The following is a 16,959-nucleotide window of genomic DNA, read 5'->3' on the forward strand; positions in this document are numbered from 1 at the left end:
TTTTATTGTGATCCTGACAAGCTTTGGAGGGTAGAGACCTGAACCTGGATCCCCTATATACTTTGTTAATTTGTCTCTTTAGCTCAGCATTTTGTAGCCAAAGTGTGCCCACCCACTTTCTGGAGAGCTAAATGACCTTTAGGAGAGGCTAAAGGGTTTCCCTTTATGAGCAAGAGTTGGCTGCTGATAGTTATCACTGCATTTTAACTACTTTAATTCCTCAGTGTGCTCTGGCACCTTGCCTGATTTGTAACTCCTGGTTACAGGTATTGCTGAAGAAAAGGAAGGTATTCAGACAGAATGGTTTAGCTTTCCATGACAGATGTGACTCATTGATCTTCAGGGTGTATCTCTGCATTTCTAATCTAATAACTGGTATTTAGGGCAGCTTTTTGCAAGGAAAGAAGCATTTTGCATTTTTGTACAGGTAATCCTTGACTTACAACAATTCATTTAGTGACCATTCAAAGCTACAATGGCACTGAAAAACTCACTTATGACCATTTTTCACACTTATGACCATTGCAGCATCTCCATGGTGACTTGATCAAAATCAGATGCTTGGCAAATGACTCATATTTATGATGGTCGCATGATCCCCTTTTGTGACGTTCTCACAAACAAAATCAACAAGGAAGCCAATTCGCTTTACAACCGTTTTACTAATTTAACAACTGCAGTGATTCACTTCTTAACAATTGTAGCAAAAAGCTTGTAAAATGGAGCAAAATTCACTTAACTGTTTTGCTTAGCAACATAAATTTTGGGCCCAATTGTGGTTGTAAGTTCAAGTCTATCTGTAACAGAGATAGAGCCTCTCTAAATTTTTTGATTTTCCCAAAAAAACTTTTTGCAATTTTCCAAAAACCCTTTTATATAATAAATGAATAGGAAAGCTAAAATAATTTGATCAAACCATCACCTCCCTATAACATAACATCCTTCATTGTATAAAATATTAGTTATTTTCATGACCCGATCATAATTAATGTTTTTTGAACATCTGTCCTAAATATCAGGAATGATGGGACCATCCAGCTTTCCAGGAGGAGACTATTCCACTATGGAAAAACCTAGTCTTTCATTTTTTCTTATATATTGGATTTCTTGTGTTTCAGACTGTCTCATATTAGGTGTGAGAGATTCCTTGCTTACAGCCAAGTGTGAATGTGTGAGGCTGTTATTGACAAGGTTCGCCAATTATTTCACTGCTGTCAACTGTGGTTATATTTGAAGGACAGTCAAAATTATGACACTGCTGAGGCTCAATTGATCTAGGCGCTACTTGGTACTGGAGCGGCATTTCAGTAAATCCATGGAAGCAGAGAAAAACAAGAAGTTAACCCAAGATCCTTATTATCTTCCGTTATCTCATCAGGCTTTTGATTCCTACAGCCTGGAGCTCATCAATTATCTCTAGTTCATAAGAACCCCTTGGATTGACCCTCCCCAAAACTTCCAGTAAGAAACAGAAATAAAAGCATACAAGAGTAGATTTCTGGTACCAATCCAAAGTGATGGTTATTCCTTCCAAAATCCTAATGGCATAGGTCATGGGTGTCAAACTTGCGATGGCATGTTGTCGCCATGTGACGTATTGTGAATTTCCCCCCGTTTGGCTTAACCGGGGACAGGCCTGGCCAGTGTGTGATGCATCTGGCCTGTGGGCCCTGAGTTTGGCATCCCTGGCATAGGTTGTTTCAGGCAAAACAACCTTGACCAAAGGGAATCTGTTCAGAACTTAATTAAACAATAGATCTTTTCCATAAGTGGTTGCACTTTTTGGGAATTAATTCTTCTCAAGAGGTAGCTATGGATCCTAGCCAATTAACATTCCACAAGCGAGGAAAATATGCACCCTTTCAAAACTGCATGACAAGGCAAGCTCCCATCCTGGCTTCCACACCTATCAACCTAGCCATTCGAAAGCATACAAATGCAAGTAGATAAATAGGTACTCTTTGGTGGGAAAGTAACAGCATTCCATACACGTCAGTGTATAGTCATACCAGCTGCATGACCACAGAAGCATCTTCAGACAATACTGGCTCTCTTGGATTAGAAACAGAGGTGAGCACTATCCTGAGAGTTGATACACAAATAGGAAAGAGAAAGATTTAGCTTTTTATGGTGTGACTCTACACAGAAAAGAGTTTTCTGTATAGCTTCTTTTAGAACCTTTGGATAAAATTAGTTTTCATGGGAGTCTGTAAGGAAAAGAGATTCTGTAGACTCTACTGCTGCTTAGAGGTAAAGTCAAGAATGAAAAATGATAATCAAAGTAGAATATCTGATAGACAAAGGACAGTCACACATTTTCTCTTTATGTAAAAATGAATCAAAATTGTTAAACCAGGAAGGGATTCAAGAGGAACTGTGCACAGCCAAGGATCTGATCTGAAAATTGATTTATAGAATGTGCACATCATGTCAGATTGGTTTCTTGCAGCAATGAAGTTGTTAAGTCCTAAAAAAAGCTGATATTTGCCTTAGCTCACAAAACCTTAACAGAATTTTAGTTGAATCTCTAAGGTGTTTTGGAAATTAGTGGGTGAGGAGACATGGGTGTTCCATGAAATCTTATTCATGCAATCTAATTCTTATTCTCGATCATTATTTTTCCAACTACGTTTGTAATGATAAATTGGCCTTTTAATGTCTATGATTAGTACTGCATTTCTGGCCAGGTTACATAAAAGAAATAATCATAGATTGTGATGACAGTTATTTCTAAGAGAAATGTATTCCGAAATGCATTATTTCAATTTTTTGTAGATATTTTTATTATATTCTAACAAACTTGCCTTTCCCCAAATATTGCAAGGCTACATTTTATTTATTTATTTATTTATTTATTTTATTCGATTTATCAGTCGCGCCCTCTCCGCAAAGGGACTCGGGGCGACGTACAATCAAATATATAGGCGTGTGGCATGGAGGAGGTAAATACATCAACATTTAACAATTCAAATAGAAATAAAAGCCACAAAGTTAAGATAAATAACAGTAAAATTACAACAATTAAAACAGTTAAAATACCCAAAAGATTTAAATTTACAGTTTAAAATTGCCAGGGAGGTTAGAGAGTTCTAATTAAGCCAGGCCGGCTAGTTGGAACAGGTGGGTCTTGAGTTTCGTGCGGAAGGAGCGGAGATCTTCATGGTGAGGAAGTGTTCCTGAGACAGATAAGTGAAAAATGCATGGTTTTTTCATATTTCATTACATATTATATATTTTCGCAGAAGGCTCACCGAAGGCATGAAGGTCACCTTAGATGCTCAACTGAGAAGGGAGGAGGAGGAGAAGGAGGAAGAGGAGGAGAATTTCTTTTATAACTAGGAAGAGTTTAGCTCTGACAATATCACTTTTGACAACCATTTGAACAGTGACAAAAGGGTATCCAGCTACAAAGGATGAATTTTCATACTGAACAGGAGCTGAATATGGAGACTTTGATAAACCTTTTGATGAACCGGACCTATGCTTCTATTAAAACAATACATAACTGGGGGAATTCTGGGGGATAGACAAGTTCTTACATGCATGAAAGAAACAATGGATTCAAATTTGCCATGTTGATTGAACTCAATGGGCCAATTAGTTGTCACTAAATCAAGTCCCATAGATTACAACAGCTAACTAAATCAGTGAACTCCTTTAATCCAGAATGTATGCAATGTTTGTTATTCTCTGACATTGTAATGCTAAATTGTATAAATTATCCCCTAAATAAGATTACATGTAAGGGAAATATCCTTTAATAAGAAAGGTTTAGGCTGCAATCTTCTACTCAGTTGGGAATAAATCCCATTGAACTTCTGAATACATTTGGATGGTTAGCAGATTTAAGAATAACTAAAACCTAGGAGGTAGAAAGAATCTAGTTAATAGTGTTAAGGGAAAATACATGTGATTGAGAGCTGAACAACAGAAACCTTTTTTTAAAAATATATATAAACGTTTGGTGGAGATATTCTATTTTCTTTTGTTCATCAAGAGTTCTTTGTCTTCCTACTGAGTGAATTGTGTTCAATTCTCAATGCAAATAAATTTAGTTCCAATTCATTTCATACCCAGGTTTTACTTGTTCCTTTCCCGCAGAGTCCTTTTTTTCCAAATCCTGTAACCAGATATTGGTTTTCTTTACTTCATTTCCTTTGAGATTTTTACTTCTAAAATTTTCCACTGTAGAGATGAAGGAAAATGTGTTGTCTGCCAAAACTGTAAATTTGAATAGACAGTGTGGCTCCAGTTCCAGTCTGTCTTAGGTATGGATCCAGCTGGTTGATTTTGGGTCTCTCCATTCTCTCTCAGCCCTGCAAGGTGAGGTTAAGTTACTTCCAAAACTATTGCCCTGAGAACTTCATGAAATTATCCCTGATTCCCATGTTTATCATTTTTTCTATATTTATCATCACCAAAATTATGTCTGAGCATATTATGTATCAGAACATCTCCAAAGAACATTGGAGAGAAGCTAACTAAAATGGTGTGCTTACAAATAGTAGTTAAATTCATTTTGTAAGTAGGGATCATGAAGCTATTGAATCATTTATTGATCTAGTTGGAATAATACTCAGACTGATAACCCCAATTACTATTGACACTTGATTTTGATTAAAATGTAAAAGTTTCCTTGTCCAGTCGTGTCTGACCCTAGGACATGGTGCTCATCTCTGTTTCTTGGCTGAAGGAACCAGCATTGCCAGAAGATGCTTCAGGGGTGGGTTTCACCTGGTACGTCCTGGTACTCTCGTACCGGATGGTTAAATTTACCATGCCTTTCCGTACCTGTTGGTCCGGTGGCACCATACCAGAATGCTCCCTCCCCTGGCCTGCCCCTCAACTCACTCCCCCCCTGCCCGGTCGCTGCTCGATCTCTCTCCGCCTCACCATGCTTGCAAAGCGTGGCACGAGGGGCAGAAGCCCCCAAACCCAGCAGGGAGCCTAAGCAAAGGAAGAGGAGGAGAGCTGGGCGGAGGAAGGGGGAAACTCTAGCGAGGGCTGCCTGCCACCAATTCAACTGCAGAGCGGGCTGCAGAGGGTGCCATAAGGCAGGTTGTTAAGGGGGGCTTGCTGATGCAAGAAGCCACACTGCTACTACTGGAGCTGCATTGCCCCACTGGGTTTGGGGACTTCTGCTCTTCATGCCATGCTTTGCAGATGCCAGAGCCCTGCATGGATCTCTTTGGGGTGCTGGGAAACCTGGTTCTGGGAATCACTTACCCCCAGAAACAGGTTGCCCAGCACCCCAAAGGGGGGGGGACTGGACTGCTCTGCTGAGGACGGGCACTGGATGGGATGCTGGCGGTGCTGAGAGCCAGGCTGCACATGGAGGAGATGGCGGCTGGGGCACCCTGAGGCAGCACCAGCCAGCATGTCCCTCAAGAAGAGCCCCAAGGGCAGGGGCAGCAGCACCATACCCTCCTCCACCCTGCCTGCCACCCAGTAATGTGCCACCGCCTCCTCCTCCTCATTGGGCAGGCCAGGCAGGGGCACGGTGCAGCCCAGGAGGGCATGGCCAATGGAGGTGGCACTGCCCAGCCAGCCCTCCCTCAGCATCAGCGGTGAGTTCCACGACGTCGCCTTCAAGGTGAGCAGCGGGCATGGCACCACTTGGCCAGGGCAGTGGGACTCACCCAGTGCCCACCCAGCCATCCCTTGGTGAGCAGGCAGGCGGACGGTCAGAGGGTTGCCCTGGCTCAACTGGCAGGTGGTGCCACCGAGGCGGCACTTCTTGGGGAGGCTTGGCTGGCATGAAGGGCACCTGTCTTCCCTGGCCAGGCTGGAACATGGGACAGTCTTGCAACAGACGCGTCTGCCACTCGCGGAGCAAAGGTGCAATGTTCGGAAGCGGCGGCAGGCTTGTTTTCCATCTGATTCCCAGCCCTGCAAAGGTCCCAAAAGTGCCTGGGCTCCGGGCATCCCACACTGCGCCCGCTGCTGCTGCTCCCAAATAGAACTATCAGCCATGAGCAGGTGCCTGAAGCTGCTGCTTGCAGCCATTCGCAGCTGCAGGTAGACTGTACCTGTAGCGGGAAGCTCTTCACCCATGACAGCTCCTCTCCAGCGCTCCCTTTCCCAGCAATCTCCATCTTTGATACTGCCAGTTCATCCCTGCAGCGCTTTGCCCCCTTGAACATCCTTATATCGGGTGTTCTTTCCCATCCAGTTGAGTTTGCCCAGCCCAGGACCTTTTAGGAGAAAAGATGGCACCAGATGCCAGTCTGGGCGTAAAAAAGCAACCTGGCCAACCAGGGAAGTTTACTTTGGCTCTGCTGGTGGGACAATTTGGGTTTGCACCTCGCTCCTAGGAAGGGAGCCCAGGTTCACTCCTTCTGCCTGGGATGTGCACACAATACTGATGTCATTTGTACAAAATGTAACTCCTGTGGGAATGTACTCAGTGCAGCATTCTCACAACACACAGAACCAGGGATCGGTCACATGGGCTGCTTTGCACTATCCATGTGCAAGAGAGGGATGGTGCTGAGAATGGGAAAGGAAGAGGAAGGCTAAAACACAAATAACTAGCAGATAGGCGATCTTCTTACAGGTTTATCTAACATAGAGACTTCTCTGCATTCTGAGAAATAACGCCCCCTCACCCTCCCCGCAATAGGCTCATTTAATGAACTCGCTAGAAAAAGAGGCTTGGAAGGGGTCCTATCTCAGTTCTCCACATATGTTTTATTGATCCTTGGCATTACATTAAGTAAAGAAAATGTGTTGAATCATGTTGCCTTGATCGGGTTGTGCAGGAAAGGGGCAGCCTAAGGAGGGTAAAATTTGCCAGTGCTTTATGATCCGGTAACTCAGATTACCCACAAGGTGTTTGACTCAGCTAACTGCCTGGTTGGCCATCTATGGCTCCCCTTGTTGTGAGTGCAGTGGTGAAGGCATCAGGCTACAAACTGGGAGACCATGAGTTCTAATCCCACCTTAGGCACAAAGCCAGGTGGGTGATCTTGGGCCACTCCCTTTCTCTCAGCTCCAGGAAGGAGGCAATGGCAAACCAGAGAAACCTTGCCAGAAAACCCTGCAGGGTCTTATCCAGGTGGTCTTTGAGAATGAGACAGAGATGGAAGAATAGGGTGGGAGGTTGCATTTGGTTTATATGGGTTCATCTCAGTAGCTAAGATGCTGAGCTTGTCGATCAGAAAGGTCGACAGTTCGGCAGTTCGAATCCCTAGAGCTGCGTAACAAAGTGAGCTTCCTTGTCCCAGCTTCTGCCAAGCTAGCAGGTCAAAAGCATGTAAAAATGCGAGTAGAAAAATAGGAACCACCTTTGGTGGGAAGGTAACAGCGCTCCCTGCACCTTCAGCATTGAGTCATGCCAGCCACATGACCACGGAGATGTCTTCGGACAGTGCTGGCTCTTCGGCTTTGAAATGGAGATGAGCATCACCCCCTAGAGATGGGAATGACTAGCACATATGTGCAAGGGGAACCTTTATGTCTTAAATGTGCTTTTTCCAAAAGGCAACTGGGTTGTTTTTTCCTTGAGGAAGAAGAAGAACAAAATGTTTCACTCCATCCAAGAAGCTTCATCAGTTGTGATGATAGTGTGTGTGTGTGAGAGAGAGAGAGAGAGGTGGGGAGGAAGGATAGGTACTGGTTGAGGCTGGATGGTAGGGAAAAGATTTTGGGGGGGACCAGGGGGGGAATGGAAGGATTGTATTTTTTTGCAGTTATCTAGTTGTTCACTATCTCTCTCTGAGCACTGTTGAAGCCACTTTGGGGTTGATCTGTGCCCTCAGGAGCTCCTGAATCAAATTGTGGAATCTTCTTGGAATTGCTACAAGGGGTGTGTGCATTGTAGACTAGACATAGGTGGTGTCTTATTCGGGATGTGATGACGTCCGGGTGGGTGGGTGGAGCCTCCCGCCACCACCACTACCAGTTCAGCTGAACCGGATAGAACCAGCTGAATTTCACCACTGATCAAAGGCACATGGAATGCTGTTATCTTCCCACCAATTGTGGTACCTGTTCAGTGGTGGGTTTCAAATTTTTTAGAACATATTCTGTAGGTGTGGCCAGTTTTGTGGGAATGGCTTGGTGGTCATGTGACCGGGTGAGAGTGGCTTGGTAGTCATGTGACTGAGTGGGAGTGGCTTGGCAGTTATGTGACCGGGTGGGAGTAGCCAAGTCGATGTCACTGAATTCTTTGCCCCAAAGAATGACCTACAAAAAGAAGATATAAAAAGGAAATTTATTATTTTGTGCACTTACTACTTAAATAAGAATAAAATAAGTAAACAAAACAATAAAACAGCTACTTACAAAGGAAATATGGCTGTCCTTGCTGGTCTTCAACATTACTGACCACCTTACATAGCCTGCCGTAGCACCTTGTTGGTGGATGTGATTTATGACACAGACAGAAGGGAGGAGATATAGGGGGTAAAGTACAAATGCAATTAAGTGAAAATCAGTTTTGGCTCCACAGAAGAACATGCCAAAATGTTGATTCTAATAAATGAATGGATTTCTTTTGAACTTTGTCTCAAAACTTGTAAATTAATTAGGTAATCCTTTGGAAACTTCACAGTAGCAATAATATGCGAAGTACCTACCATTCCTGCCCCAAACAAATTGAAACTTACATATAAAAGAAAAAAAGGGGAAGGTACAAAAAAGAAAGATAAAAATATAAATAAATTACTTCTAAACTATTTTAGTTAAAAGTACAATTTATAAGTTGTAGAACAATTAGTTAAAATGCAGTTATATTTTAACCTCTCTCTCTCTAACATTATATCATGGTTCTCACATTTCTATAATTAATCCTGCCGAATCTTCATCCTGCCCATCTCACAGTTCAAAGCATGCAAATGCGAATAGATAAATAGGTACAGAGATGGGTTTCAACCAGTATGGACCAGTAAGGCTGTACCGGATGGTGAAATTTAGCATGCCTTCCCATACCCATTGGTCAGGAGGCCCCATACCAGAATACTCCCTCCCCTTGTTCTCTGTTTCACTCGCCCCACCCACCTGCATCATGGTCCCGAAAATTTCTCAGATGAAAAACCAGAAGAAGAAAGAACTGGTGAGTAGCTGGGGGGGGGGAGGATGTTGCGGAAGAGGGAAGAGGCAGAGGGGCTGCTAGAGGAGTGTGTGCTTGTGCACAGGGTGTGGGTTTTAAAAAACATCTAAGTGAATCCAGGAAGAGGGAAGAGGCAGAGGGGCTGGAAGATACTATAGGAACACACACTTCCAGCCCTTCTGTCTCTTCCCTCTTCCTGGATTCACTCAGACGTTTTTAAGACTCACAGCCTGTGCACATACAAGACGTTTTAAAAATCCACAGCCTGTGCACAGCACACACACTTCCAGCCCCTCTGCCTCTTCCCTCTTTCTGGATTCACTCAGACATCTTTAAAACTCACAGCCTCTGCACAGCATATACTCTTCCAGCCTCTCTGCCTCTTCCCTCTGCCTGGATTCACTCAGATGTTTTTAAGACTCACAGTCTGTGCACAGCACATACTCTTCCATCCCCTGTGCCTCTTTCCTCTTCCCCAACATCCTCCCCCCCACCCCAGCTACTCACCAGTTCTTTCTTCTTCTGGTTTTTCATCTGAGAACTTTTCGGCACCATGGTGCGGGTGGGCGGGGCGAGTGAAACAGAGAACAAGGGGAGGGAGTATTCTGGTATGGGGCCTCCTGACCAATGGGTATGGGAAGGCACGCTAAATTTCACCATCCGGTACAGCCTTACTGGTCCATATCGGTTGAAACCCATCCATGTACCTATTTATCTATTCACATTTGCATGCTTTGAACTGTGAGATGGGCAGGATGAAGATTAGACAGGATTAATTATAGAAATATGAGAACCATGATGGAATGTTAGAGAGAGAGAGGTTAAAATATACCTGCATTTTAACTAATTGTTCTACAACTTATAAATTGTACTTTTAACTAAAATAGTTTAGAAGTAATTTATTTATATTTTTATCTTTCTTTTTTTGTACCTTCCCCTTTTTTTCTTTTATATGTAAGTTTCAATTAGTTTGGGGCAGGAATGGTAGGTACTTTGTATATTATTGCTACTGTGAAGTTTCCAAAGGATTACCTAATTAATTTACAAGTTTCGAGACAAAGTTCACAAGAAATCCATTCATTTATTAGGATCAACATTTTGGCATGTTCTTCTGTGGAGCCAAAACTGATTTTCACTTAATTGCATTTGAACTTTACCCCCTATATCCTCTCCCTTCTGTCTGTGTCATAAATCACATCCACCAACAAGGTGCTACGGCAGGCTAGGAACATTTGCATTTCACACACCAGCTGCAGGAATTGTTAGGGTTCTAAAAACCATGCAGAAATGAATCATTGTCCAAGGCAAAACATCCTTAAAGGTCCAATTTATTCCGCAGGCAATTTAGCACGGCTATGGAAATTCCAACTCTGAATTTACATCCTGTGGGTTCACCCAGTTGAAAGTTCATGATTTATCCCCACACCCACAAATCCATCACATGTTCCAATCATATTCTTCCACGCTGGCATGTACACCCATCTTCTTCCGGCCAGGTGTCGATGTGCGGAGACAAAAGATGACCTTGGCTTCTACAAAAGAATGTCAACAATCCATTCTACAATCCTACTCCTTTCTATTCCCTCCCTCCCAACTACTACACTATTGAGACAGCATAGAAAATTATAAGAAAGTGTGGCAGGCCAAAGATCCTAAAAAGAATATAACTACAGGCCTGACAGGCGGCCTCTCCTCAAAAGAAAAACGTTTCCTGCAAAGAGAATAACATAAAAGTTAACATAACAAAATTAACCACCTCTTTTCCACCCAGGGGAACCCCTTGACTTCTCGGGAAACTTCCGATTGAATTGCTTTACTAACTTCTCCACTTTTAGGTTCCCACTGTTCACCCAATTAGCTTCAGACCAAGGGTAACCCTTCCAATGCACTAAGTACTGTAAGCAACCCCTATCCAGCCTGAAATCTACAATTTTTTCCACCTCAGATTGTATTTCCCCTTCTATCACTACAGGAGGAGATTGAGCTTGGGTGGATGCTCTTCTGTTAGACCCAATTACTGGTTTCAACAAGCTCCAATGAAATTCTGGGTCAATTTCCCCTAGACTTCTGGGTAGACTGAGTTGAACTGTAACTGAGTTAACTATCTTCACTATTGGGAATGGCCCTAGAAATTTTGGACCCAATTCCTTGCTAAGCATTTCTAATCTTATGTATTTAGTAGATACAAAAACATTGTCCCCCACACAGTAGGGGTTTTGGAGCGAGCGATGTTGATCATCTTGCTTCTGGTAGGCTTCTGCCGCAACTGCTAGAGCCTTCTTCGTATTCTCCCATCCTTTCTTTAGCATGTCCATCCATTCACTCAAAGACACGAAAGAAGGAGGTTCTCTAGGCAACTCAGGCATGGCAACAACTTCCATGCCACTGGTAATCTGGAAACCCGCTAATCCTCTGCTGCTGTGGACCGCATCGTTGTATGCCACTTCGGCGAAGGGTAGCAATTCCGACCAGTTGTTGTGCTGATAGTCCACAAAACACCTGATGTATTGTTCCACCACCGCATTGGCTCCCTCTGCTGCGCCGTTCATGCTGGGATGAATCTCTGAGCTCAGTTCTTGTGTGGACCCAATGGATCTCAGGACCTCTCTCCAGAACTTGGCTGTGAACTGGACTCTGCGGTCTGAAATGATCCTCTTGGGTACTCCGTGCAGGCAATAAATGTGTTTCACAAACATTTTCGCTAATTCGTTTGCGGATGGCAATCCTGAGCAAGCAATGAAGTGTGCCTGCTTAGAAAACAAATCAATAACAGTCCAAATTACTTTATGCCCACTGCTGTCTGGGAGTTCCACGATGAAGTCCATTGCGACCTCTTCCCATGGCCGTTTAGGGCTCTCTGCTGCAGGTGCTGTAGGTTCTGGGCTCTTGGATTCAATCATCCACGCCTGGCCTTTTTCCTCCTCCGAGGCCTCCCCCTTGGTAGGACTCTTCGTCACCTGAAGTTGGGGATCCTCTTCCAGAGGTCGGTTGGGCATTTCCCCCTCCGAGGCCTCCCCCTTAGTTGGACTCTTTGTCAACTTCAGTTGGGGATCCTCCTCTGGAGATTGTTTGCCCTTTTCCTCTTCCGAGGCCTCCCCTTTGGTAGGACACTTCGTCACCTTAAGTTGGGGATCCTCTTCCAGAGGCTGTTGGCCCAGATGACTTTTCTGTGGTGGCATCTGGGGCCCTCTCTTTACCACTGTGGCAATTGGTACACATGTTTGTTCTTCGGCAATTCCCTCCTCCGAGGCCTCCCCCTTGGTAGGACTCTTTGTCACCTTAAGTTGGGGATCGTCTTCCAGAGGTCGTTTGCCCAGATGACTTTTCTGTTCTGGCATCTGGGGCCCTCTCTTTACCACCATGGCGACTGGTACACACATTTGTTCTTTGGCAATTCCCTCCTCCGAGGCCTCCCCCTTGGTAGGACTCTTTGTCACCTTAAGTTGGGGATCCTCCTCCGGAGATTGTCTGCCCTTTTCCTCTTCCGAGGCCTCCCCCTTGGTAGGACACTTCCTCACCTTAAGTTGGGGATCCTCTTCCAGAGGCTGTTGGCCCAGATGACTCTTCTGTGGTGGTATCTGGGACCCTCTCTTTACCGCCGTGGTGGTTGGTGCGCACGTTTGTGGCATTGGGGCTGGAGCCAAGCACTCTGACGCTCTGTGGCCAAGTTGACAACAATGGTGGCATTTAATTGGGCCCCACGAGGAATGGAACCTAGTTACATCTCTAAACTTAGGAACCGTTTCATCACACTGCCTTGCTCTCCAACTTGCAGCTGCCCCCTTGGTAAACCCTTCTTCCATGGTGGAGATTGCTTCTCTGTAGGAAGGTGGAGTAAGAACCTTTTGGGGCATTGCAGATGCACCTTGTCCCGCTTCCCATCTTGCAGGCCTGGCTTTGGTAATCCCTTCTTCCATGTTGGTGATTGCTACTCTGTAGGAAGGTGGGGTAAGAACCACTTGGGGCCTTGCAGGCGCACATTTTCCCGCCATCCACACTGCAGGCCTCTGTTTGGTAATCCCTTCTTCCATGGAGATTTCTTCTCTGTAGGAAGGTCTGGTAAGAACCTTTTTGGGCCTTGCAGGGGAGACTGGAACCGGTGGGGAGGTCAATCCCTCGGTTGGCCACTGCCCAGCTTTCTGCCATGGTGCCATCTACTGAGGGAGGGCAGGTGCCCACTGGCATCCCTCCCATCCATGACCTGGGGTTAAGACCCATCCCGGGGTTGCCTGCTTCACAGGTTGCAGCTCAACCAATGATGGCTGGCTAGGGGGTTTTATGTGCCAAGGACCCTCCTGCTGGCTTGGAGGAGTTATGGGCCAAGTAGGTGCCCTTTGCTGGCTTGGATGAGTTATGGGCCAAGTAGGTGCCCTCTGCTGGCTTGGAGCATTTCCCCATGCTGATGGCAAAGGAGGTGGCAAGTAGCATCTCTTCCATCCAAATCCTGGGAAGAAAGCCCAATCTAGTTTTGCTTCATTTACTGGTTGCAGCCCCATTTGTGGTGGCTTGCAAGTGACAGATGCTGGCAAAATCCCTTCTTCCTGCCTCCTTTGAAATTCCCATTTTGAAAAGGAATCTTTCTCCCAGCTAGTTGCATGGTAATAAGCCATTTCATTTATTGCCGTCTGGAAGGAGCCCAAACCTCCATTCTAGGTTTTTTTTCCCCCAAGTCTTGCTTCCAAGCTGGGGGGGAAGGAGGGGAAGCGTACACTCACATTTTGCTGAAGAAGTACGTCTGAGATTTTCCTTCGTCTTGTCGTGTCTCCTCCTGCATTCCTCCAGATGCAATTAAACTGGAAACAGCATTCCATTGCCTTTGAAGTTCCGCACTCAGCTTCTTATCACCAAAAGCTTTCTCATTATTTCTTCGCTGACATTTACGCTGTCCCGGTCAGCATTGGGAATGCCGAGACCCCCATCACCAGATCTTCCATCACCAGCCCTTCCCCCTTGAGAGGTGGAGGGTGCTAGTGAATTATTTTAAAGGAGAGAGTTGGAATAATGTTAGGGTTCTAAATACCATGCAGAAATGAATCATTGTCCAAGGCAAAACATCCTTAAAGGTCCAATTTATTTTGCAGGCAATTTAGCACGGCTATGGAAATTCCAACTCTGAATTTACATCCTGTGGGTTCACCCAGTTGAAAGTTCATGATTTATCCCCACACCCACAAATCCATCACATGTTCCAATCATATTCTTCCACGCTGGCATGTACACCCATCTTCTTCCGGCCAGGTGTCGATGTGCGGAGACAAAAGATGACCTTGGCTTCTACAAAAGAATGTCAACAATCCATTCTACAATCCTACTCCTTTCTATTCCCCCCTCCCAACTACTACACTATTGAGACAGCATAGAAAATTATAAGAAAGTGTGGCAGGCCAAAGATCCTAAAAAGAATATAAATACAGGCCTGACAGGAATATGAGACCTGACTCTGGCCAAAGGTATGCATGGAATTCTCCTCTCTTTCCACCCCTTTTCTTTGTCGACTTGATAGTAGTCATGGAAACGCTTTACAAGTTGACATCTGGCTCCCCTCACTTCCCGAAAATGACTTGTGTGAAACAAAACAATTTGAGTACAGGTATATAACTTAGGGATGCGTCCCTCCCCCACGCTTGCTTGGATTTTCTGTATGGAATTTTGCTATAAGGCGATCAGTCTGGATATTTCTACTTTTTAGCCAAGATTCCTCTGATAAGGGGTAGCCCTTCCACTTGATTAAGTATTGTAGTTGTCCCCTGTGCCACCTCGAATCAAGGACTCATTGAACTTCATAATCGGTTTGTCACCCTATGACCACAGGGCCTGAGGGCTCCCACGATAGTGGTGTCAGAGTGGGTCCGATCACAGTGTTTAGGATGCAACTATGAAACACCGGGTGTATCTTCCCCAACGATCGAGGCAGTCTCAATTGCACTGTGACTGGGTTGATGATCTTTACTATGGGGAATGGTCCCATAAACTTTGGCCCCAGTTTCTTGCTAGGCAGTTTTAATCTCAAATATTTTGTGGAGAGGTAAACCTTCTCTCCCACCCGGAATGGCTGTTGCGGAGACCGGTGTTTGTCTGCCTGTTTCTTATAGGTTTGTGCCGCTTTAGCCAGTGCCTTTTTGACACTTTCCCAGGTTGCTTTCAGCATCGACATCCAGTCAGCCAAGCTGACTGAGGAGGGGGGAATCCCTTGGATACTCAGGCATTGGGACGAAATCCATACCACTCACTATTTTGAATGGCGTGAGTCCTGTGCTACTGTGAACCGAATTATTGTACGCAACCTCAGCAAAAGATAAAAGGTCTGCCCAATTGGACTGCTGATAGTTCACGTAGCACCTCAGGTACCATGGCATTCAGTCTCTCTGCTGCCCCATTGGTGCTCAGATGAAAAGCTGAACTAAGACCCTGAGTTGACCCAATGGACCACAGGAATTCCCTCCAGAACTTAGCCGTGAACTGGAGCCCTCTGTCTGAAATAATTATTTGAGGTACTTCATGTAGTGGTAGATATGCTTCATTAACAGTTTAGCCAGCTTGTGAGCTGATGGTAGTCTGCTGCAGGGTATGAAGTGTGCCTGTTTGGAGAACAGGTCTATTCCAGTCCAAATCACTGTGTTTCCCCCACTTTTTGGCAACTCTACTATAAAGTCCATTGCTATCTCCTCCCATGACCTTGTTGGCTCTGCTACTGTTTGCAGCAGTCTGGGTTTTTTCCCCAGTCGTCTCTTCATTGTGGTGCAGGTGGTGCAACATTTCACATAACTATCCACATCTTTCTTTATGCCAGGCCACCAGAATTGCTTCCAGGCTAAGTGTAAAGTGGCCTGCTGGTTGGCCTCATGGTTCCTTTGGAGAATTAGGGTATGTAGGGATTCTGGGACATAGACTTTCATCCCCTTCCATGTGAGATCATCTCTTTTGGTCAAGATGTGTTGGTTGTTTTGGAACCAGGGGTCTGCTAGCAGTTCGGTTTTGAGCCTCGTGGTTAGGTCGCTTGCAAGTTGGTCTTGCCAGTCATGGCATTGCAGCCTGGTGGTCACTTGGGCAGCTGTTTGAGTAGAGGGAATGATGGCATCCATTACATGCTCCCATTTGCATTTGTACTGAGGCATGCAGGAGAGGGCATCAGCTAGAAAGTTCCTCTACCCTGGAATGTGCGTTAGTATGAAGTCGAAGTGGTTGAAATATTGAGCCCATCAGACTTGTATGGGTGATAGTTTCCGCGGGGTCCTGAGAGCCTCCAGATTCTTATGGTCAGTCCAGACTTTGAATGGTTTCTGCCCCCCTTCCAACAGGCGGCTCCAGGTTATCAGTGCCCATCTCACTGCGAAAGCCTCCTTTTCCCAAGCGGCCCATCGTCTCTCTGTGTCTGTGAGCTTGCGGGAGGTGTAGGCGCAGGGTTGTAAGTTTCCTTGGTTGTTTCTTTGGAGTAGCACCACTCCCACTGCCATATCGCTGGCGTCTGCCTGGATCACGAAAGTGTCAGGCCTGCAGCAGTTCCTTTAAGCATCTTTGGCCTGCCACACTTTCTTTCATTTCTCTATACTGTTGCATTATTGTAGTAATTGGGAGGGGGAGAATAGAAAGGAGTAGAATTGTGGAATGTGTTGTTGTCATTCCCTTATAGAAGCCAAGGTCATCTTTTGTCTCTGCATCTTGACACCTGACCGGAACCAGCGGGGTGGAGTTGTTGGGGTCAAAGAAGAAGATTGGACCATGTGATGGATTTATGGGAGTGGGCATAAGATTATGAACTTTCAACTGGGTGGAATTCCAGGAAGTTAATCAGAGTTGGAATTTAACAGATGTGTCAACATGTCTGTTTTATTAAATTGGAACTTTAAGGATAACTCTGCCTTGGACTCTGATTTATTTCTGCATGATATTTGGAATGCTGACATTAA

This window comes from Natrix helvetica (genome assembly GCF_964273705.1).
Source record: "Natrix helvetica genome assembly, chromosome: 5".
Classification (NCBI taxonomy): domain Eukaryota; kingdom Metazoa; phylum Chordata; class Lepidosauria; order Squamata; family Natricidae; genus Natrix; species Natrix helvetica.